General features: G+C 44.2%; 1 long non-coding RNA gene across 1 annotated transcript; it reads left to right on the forward strand.

The window, feature by feature from the left end:
* The first annotated feature begins 1,275 nt into the window (after positions 1–1,275).
* On the forward strand, positions 1,276–3,826 carry LOC106781565 (uncharacterized). Its single transcript, XR_001378223.3, has 2 exons — positions 1,276–1,392; positions 3,559–3,826. It is a non-coding gene; the product is annotated as an uncharacterized lncRNA (long non-coding RNA).
* Positions 3,827–7,852: the final 4,026 nt, after the last annotated feature.

The following is a 7,852-nucleotide window of genomic DNA, read 5'->3' on the forward strand; positions in this document are numbered from 1 at the left end:
ATGAACTTCCCTTCTTCTTATCTGTAAAGTGCGGCATATTTCAGTACTTATACCACTGGGACTGCATGAGGATTAAATGAAAGTGCGTAAATATTTCATGCAAGGCACAATATACAATGGATGATTAATAATTTTTGTACCTTCTTCCCTTTCCCCTTTGAGACACATACTATAACATCCTCACTTAATTAAAAAAATTAAAAATACATTGCCATGGTAGGCATCCACTAAGTATCTGAATCAGTTAAAATTGTTAACTTCGGTTCTAACTTGGTTGTGGAAAGTCGAGTTAAAAACTTGCAGGGCGAAGTTACGAAATGTCTGGAAACGGGCAGGTTCCAACTCATCTACTCCCATTGTGCCAAATTCTGTACTAGACTGCAGGGAGATAAGAGGAAGAAATAAGTCACGATTATGGTCATCAGACACTGGGGCATGAAAGGACAGTGAAAGCCGAAGGAGAGGACACAGGAGGACAAAGCTAAATTGATTCTTGGAATAAGCTAGAATCCAACAAGGGGGAAAAAAATCCATCCATTCAGAAACCAAATAGAATTATTTCGCTGTGAAAGTGAGTCTATATAATTTATGAATTTCCATTTTTATTTTTCCTAGTTAAGCCTCAAAAAGAGACAATACCAAATGCGTTTTAAATCCCAATTGGGCTGAGAACATGATCGAAAGTGGAGGAGTCAAATAAACTAAACGATGAGGTGTTTCTACTCTAAGCAAGGGGCTCAAACCTCCTCTCGCTGAAACTCCACCAGTGCATGGCCATTTCTAACATTTTGATAAATATTCTAAGAAATCTTTTCTTTTCTTTTTTTTAATGTTTGTGCCTGGATTGGAAACACCTCACCCTTAAGTTTATTTTTATATGTTTAAATGCTTACAGAATTTGGATTAACGTGAGCTTTCCATTTAGTATCTCTTTTTCACTTTAACGCACAACATTCTAATACAGTGGAAGCTTCAGAATTTACTTTCAATTCTTCCCTTTTGAGAGGCACTTGGGTTATTTCCAGTCTGGGGCTATTATAAACAGCAATAATGAACATTCATGTATATATATCTTCGTTATTTTATGAAAGGCAAAACTCTGGGGTGACCCCCAATGATTCTCCCCTCCTGGTGGTCGTGGTTTTGCATAATCCTCTCACCTTGAGTAACTGGCTTTTAATCAGAAGAATGTGGCAATGTTGAGGGCGTGTCACTTCGGTCACTAGGTTACAAAAGATTCTGACTTCCGTCTTGATAGAAGATTCTTTCTATTGCCTTCCCAGTTTGCATGCTTTGTTGAAACGCAACACCATTGGAGAGATCCATGGGGCAAGGAACTGAGGTGCTCAGTCGAATTGCTCTCAAGGCACTGAATGCTGACAACAACACTGAGTGAGTTTGGAAGCAGATCCTTTCCCAGTTGAGCCTTCAGAGGACATTCAGCCCCGGCTGATGTTTGATTGCTGCCTTATTAGAGATTGTGAAGCAGACCACCCAGATTCCTGACCCACAGAAATTGCAAGATAATAAATGTCTATGGGGGCCGGCCCTGTGGCCGAGAGTGCTCTGCTTCAGCGGCCCAGGTTCACCGGTTCGGATCCTGGATGCGGACCGACACATGGCTCATCAAGCCGTGCTGTGGTGGCGTCCCACATAGAAGAACTAGAATGACCTACAACTAGGATATACAACCATATAGTGGGGCTTTGGGGAGAAACAAAAATGTCTATATTTTAAAGCCCCTATGTTTAGGCATAACTTGTTACACTTCCACAGATAACTAATACAAGTAACTCACAATTCAACAGGGAAACTAAGAAAGGTAAATGAATAACCTACCGCAAGGTAGGATGTTATGAGGACCAGCAGAGTTTTAGGGAAGGATTTTTGGGGATTCTTGGGATGAAAGGCCCCTTTAACTAAGGGTGTTGAACTTTCATTTATTCAGAAACTATTTATTAGACTTTTTCTGTGTGCTAGGCACTGTGCTGGGCTCAGGGGCTAAAATGGTGAAGATGACAAAGTTCTTTTTCTCTTGATGTTTATACCCTCCAGGAACAGACAGAAAATGAAGAGCAAATAAACAAATGAACAAGATAAGGTAGTAGAAGGGAAAGTGATAATGAGGGATCAGGAAAGCTAGGAGATTTCCTCGTTTCTGGTGGTCAAAGAGGACAGCTCGCTGAGGAGGTGATAACTGCTGAAAACCATCTTTGGGCTACTTCCCATACAGGCGAGGTTTCCATAAACCCGGAGGGACAGGGGCCCTGCCCTCCCACCCCGGTGTTGGTTGCTGTGCTCCCTCTCCTTCAGGCAGCCAGTGACGACGGGAGGTGGGCTCAGCCCAACAAAGGCAGTATATTGGTTCAGGCTTCTGCAGTTCCTAACGGCTGGATGATGTATGCCGCGGTGGAAAGGGGCACCCGCTTTGATGTTCGTGGCCTGGTTTGATTAATGAGTGGCTCTGCCGGGAGGCTATGCTGGGAGTAAATTACTCTTTTCAGAAATGGCTAGATCGGCACTATTGTACTAATTATTTCACAAGCTCGGGGTCAGTTCCAAATTCCCTGACACACACAAGGGAACAAACACCCAGGCTAACCGAAGCCGACAGAGCTCTAATTAAAGCAGAAATTGTTTGTGACTCCCCTCTCCCCTACCCTCCACCCCGCCAGCCCCCTTTCCCCAGAGGAAGAAGCTGTCAGACACATTTCCTTCCTGCCCCTGGCCTGGCCCAGCACGAACCCCCAGAGTTCCAGGAAACAGCCCGAAGCACCCCAGCACATATGCTGAGCACTGCCAAGGACAGGAGATCCTCACGGTGGGTCCAGCACCCTGGCTTCTGGTTTCTTTCTTCTAATCATGTGCACAGGTGTTGTAATCATCCATTCGCTCATTCACTCATTCATTCCTCCTTTTCTTTGTTCATTTCATACATATTTATCAAATGCATTTTATGGGCCAGGAACTGTGGTAAGAACTAGCAGGGTCCCAGCCTTCAGAGCTGACTGCCTAGTGTGCAGACTCATTCATCAGATAATCACACAGATAAATCTGAATGGCAACTGCAAGGATTACTATCTGGAGCCTGTGGCTTTGAGGACATATAATAGGGGGATTCGGGGTTGGGGGCTCAGATCCTTGAGGAGGTGGTGCCAGAGCAGAAAAAGTTTAACCAAGTGTAGGTTTAGAGAAATGAGGAGGAGTGTTCAAGGTGTTGGAGACAGCATGTGCAAAGGCCCTGTGGTGGGAATAGAGGTGATGTTCTGAAGGAACAGAAAGAAAGGCAGTGTGGCTGGAGCTCCAGAACAGAAGCAGATGGATCAGGCTTGAGGCTTCTGCTATGTGTGTGGCCATGGGGGTCCCTAGCATGACTGTACCTTGGTTTCCTCACTCCAAAATGAGGATAAATTTTGTTAAGTTTTTCGTAAACGTTCTGGTGGCCTCCCCAGCAAATACCCATGAGTAACTACCCTTGACCTTCCTTGGCAGTCTTTTCTCCCACCCACCCAGGCCACTGTGCTCCAGCTAAACTGCACTGCTTACTTTCGTGCATAGGTTCCAACCTCTGTGCCATCCCCACCTCTCCACACCAACCTCAGAAAGGCTGGCTTCCTCTTAACCCACCGACGGGCAACAACGGAGATAAAAGCTTCGTCGTGCATTTATGCATTTGCTCAACTACTCCACGGATGTTTACCAAGTCCTGTCGCATGCTGTCCGCTCTTCTTGAATGTTTATACCCTGTATGTTGGAAGTTCCTTTGTAAAATGACTGAAATATCTGCCTTCAAGCAATCGATGAACTTCACGTAACTTCACATGTCGCTCCTGCTGATCACTTTCAATTATTGTGTCTTCGCCGTGTACCTTTACATATGTCGTTTCACTTAGTTCTCCGACAACCCCTCCCTGTAGACATAACTCTCAGCACTGTGAAATGAGTGATCCTAAGGTCAGTCAGTGTTGAATAACTTGCCCAAAGACACATTTCTAGCAAGTTTGTGTCAGAGCTGTGATTGGACTCTTTTTTCAAAGTCTTCTATTTTCATCCACTAGGTCATGTATTATTAACATGTTTATTTGCTTTAGAAATAGTAACAGCTGACAGATATTGAGTGTGTATTCTAGAGTAGGTGTTGTGCCGGACAATTTCCATACATTAGCTTACGGTGAGCCTGTAAGGCAGAAATCATGATTATGCCCGTTTTATAGATGAGAAAAACTGAGGTTCAGAGGGATTCAGTCATTCGCCCAAGATTACACAGCTAGTAAATAGTGGAGACTGGATTTATGCCCAGGCTCCAGATGCCAGAACCGCAATCTGTGAGAAACAGTCCTATCCTTGTCAGTTTCGGTGCTCAGATAGGAAAGCTCCTTTCTTCTGATGACCACAAAGCCACCTTCCAAAGGTGGTCAGCGTGGCTGGTTAAGATGGGCCCAGAAGGGGCATCCTGAGGCTGTGTGCACTTAGATTCCTTTACTTTGGGAGTGGGGGATTTTTCAGCTCAAGGCACCTGTGCTCTGTCTAAAAAGAATGGGCTAAATGGGAAAATCAATAATGCATACAGATGGTCCCAGTGATGTTTACAGTGTTTAAGAGAACAAATTATTCGGAAGCACCTGGGATTCATTCTTCCCCATACGAAAGAAGAAGAGGTAGGGGATTCCAGGTCATTCTCATCTATCCATTGAAGCCAACTCTCTAAGAGGCAATTATTCTGCGTTTATCTTAGTTTGCGTTGGTCACGTTCTATCACCTCCACCAATGCCAATTAAGCAAGTTTCACTTTACGGCAATTTCCTGTACAGACAATATGTACAAAAGAATAGAACTCATGCAACAGACATTTATTGAGTGACTATTATATGCCAGATACCAGGCCATGGGCTGGGGCTAAGGAGAAATAGCCCTAAATGCAGCCACAACTATGACCTACACTTATAAAGCGCTTACTCTGTGTCAAGTTCTCGTCTAAAAATTCACTGAAGCTTTGCACAGACCCATGAGGTAGGTGCCATTAGTATTGCCTTTTTATAGAAGAAGGAACTGGAACCAAAGGTCAGGCACTGGGGATGTGAAAGGGGCAGGATTCAAACCCAGGCAATCTGATGAAGCATATTTCCTCCCCTGGAATTGCTTACTCGTTCAGTGGGGAAGGCATACATACACATATACATATATGTGTATACGCATATACACAACACACATACACATATACCAAAAAAACAGGCAAATAAAAAAAATGCACACCCACAGGCAAAGAGAAAAAAACCCCCAAACCACGGCAAGGTTATAGTGTATCCTAAATAAGCAGAGAGAAACCATCATGAGGGCTGGGTGAGTAGGTGGGGATTTTTCACGTACAGTGGTCCTAGAAGATTTGAGAAGTTATGTTGAAACCAAAGGAATGAGAAAGCGGGAGATGGGCTATTGGTGACAATAGTAGTGTTGGTGGGATGGAAAATTCCAGAAAGAGGGAACTAAGTGGGTTAAGAGTCTGAAGTGGAAATATGCTTGGAGTGTTCAGGGAATTGAAAGAAAAGACCCATGTGGATAGAATTTAGTGATTTGGGGAGAGGGGAGTAAAAGAGGTGAGGTGGGAGAGAGTGGTGCAGATCAGAACATGTAAGGTCTTATTTTAACATTTTTGGGAGGACAAAATGAGATAATCTATGTAATTTGTATATTACAGGGTCTGGAACTTAATAAGCACTCAGTCAATGTTCAATTTTATGATCATTATCGTTATTCCATGTTTTGTCCCATTGATTTTCATTTCTTTTATATTATTTAAAGGAAAAAAATTAAAATTTTTCTTTTAAAATTTCCCCTTATCCATAGAGTTTATTCTTATAAGATTCTGGAAGAGTTCTCAGTGGGAGGGCTTCAGGCCCATCCTAGTTCCAGTGACCCCTGGAGCATGACAGAGATGGTGTTGAGGTGTGTGTGTCTGAAAACAACCTAAATGTCCATTGATGGATAAATGGATAAGGAAAGTGCGGTGTATGCATATAATGGAATATTATTCAGCCTTGAAAAAGAATATGCACTATCTGACAACATGGATGAACTTTGAGGATGTTATGTTGAGTGAAATAAGCCAGTCTCAGAAGGACAAACACTGCAGGAAATCCATTTATATGAGATATCTAAAAGGGCCAAATTCATAGACTCAAAGAGTGGAAGGATGGTTGCTAGGGTCTGGGAGAGGAGGAAAGGGAGAATTTCTAATCAACAGGTATAAAGTTTCAGTTAAGCCAGACGAATGAGTGCTAGAGATCTCCTGTACAACTTTGTCCCTATAGTCAACAATACTGTAGTATGCTCTTAAAAATGTGTTGAGAGAGTAGATCTCCTGTTCCACAATAGAAATTAAAAAGAAAATAAAGTGAGTGGGCATTTCAAGTCTGGAGTGGAGGGACTGGAGGGCAGGAGCGGCGGAAACGGGCCCAGGGCTGCCTCTCGCTCAGCTGCGTATCCTTACGCTGTCCACTAAGCCTCGCAGCAGAGACGACAGGAAGCTTGTGCCGAGAAAAACCGAAGGGTTTTATTTTAAGACCTGCTGTGAGGAAGGGCCTTTGGAGCAAATTCAACCACTCGACCACATTCCTGAAGGTCAGACAGCAGCTACATGATCTGCTGGATTTGGGGAAACATTTAAGAAAGAAGAAGAAGGGAAAAAATCGGATCTGTCCTGAGGGATCATAAAGACTGGGAAAGACGCAAGAAAGTTCTGGGAGGAAGGAATTAAAGGGAGATGAAAACTTGCTTCTTCAGCTGCTGCTGAAATTGTTCTTAAATCAAGCAGTGGTTTGCAGACAGGGCCACGTAACTGATTATAAATGTTGGAATTTATTTCAATAAGCCCTGTCTTCCTCAGCAGCTGTTCTACTTTGCAGCAAACCAGCAAACAGACGGAGGAGCTGGAGGCAGCCTGTCTGCTGTCTTCACCTCAGAGGAGTCTGAATTGTTTTGTGGTGAGATGCTTCTGGCGGGCTGACACTTCCTCCCGTTGCAGGGGGAATGGGGAGGAGCAAGGGGCTGCCTTTGACCAGCCTGTCTTCTCAGGGGCTCTGGACACCACGGCTGGGAGCCACTCACTGTATCTCTTCCTCTGGAGCCAGAAGGAAGTGATGGCATCATCTGTCCACACTGATCAGGCTGGGGAAGCCATCCATGTGTTCTGAGAGGAAGCCCATCTTTTCTGCTCGTGAAAGCAGGGAGAGACAGCGGGAAGCATACTAGGTTGAAGGCTGAAGTCTAGATCCTGCTTCTTAGGTACTAGGTGAGGGGTTTCTCACTCTAAGATGGGAATATTTATACCTGCATCCGGAATGGCTGGGAAGATTAAATTCATTGACCTAGAGATGAAAGCATGCAGTGTGGTGTCTGGCAAACAGTAGGCGCTCAATAAATGTCCAGCTGAATCTCAGTTTAAAAGCCACCTTGCATCTGTTCTGGCTCACGTTGGTCTCTCCCTCTATGAAAACTATGGGTCATCTTGCTCACTTGGTGCTTGCGCGGGGCAGTAAAGTAGTTCAAGGTCATGTCCTGATTCCCACACCCGACTTCCGACCACTTGGATCACTTCCTCTCTTTCTCTAGCTGCAAAATAGTGAAACAATCACTGCCCCCTCCCAGGGTGGTTTTAGGTATAAGTGAGTTAATTCTGGGACAAGCATTTTGGAGTCTTTAAAAATGTGTGGCGCGTGGTCGGGTTATATCAGATGCTCTATTTCCTCCTCTTTGTTGAAAACTGCTTTCCCATCCCGGCTGTGTGACTTTTTAAGGTGGGAACCACCTCTTTGGCCTTCTTTGTGCTCTTGGTCCATCTTACTGAGTCGGTCCT

Source organism: Equus caballus, chromosome 13 (assembly GCF_041296265.1).
Source record: "Equus caballus isolate H_3958 breed thoroughbred chromosome 13, TB-T2T, whole genome shotgun sequence".
In the NCBI taxonomy this organism is placed as follows: Eukaryota; Metazoa; Chordata; class Mammalia; order Perissodactyla; family Equidae; genus Equus; species Equus caballus.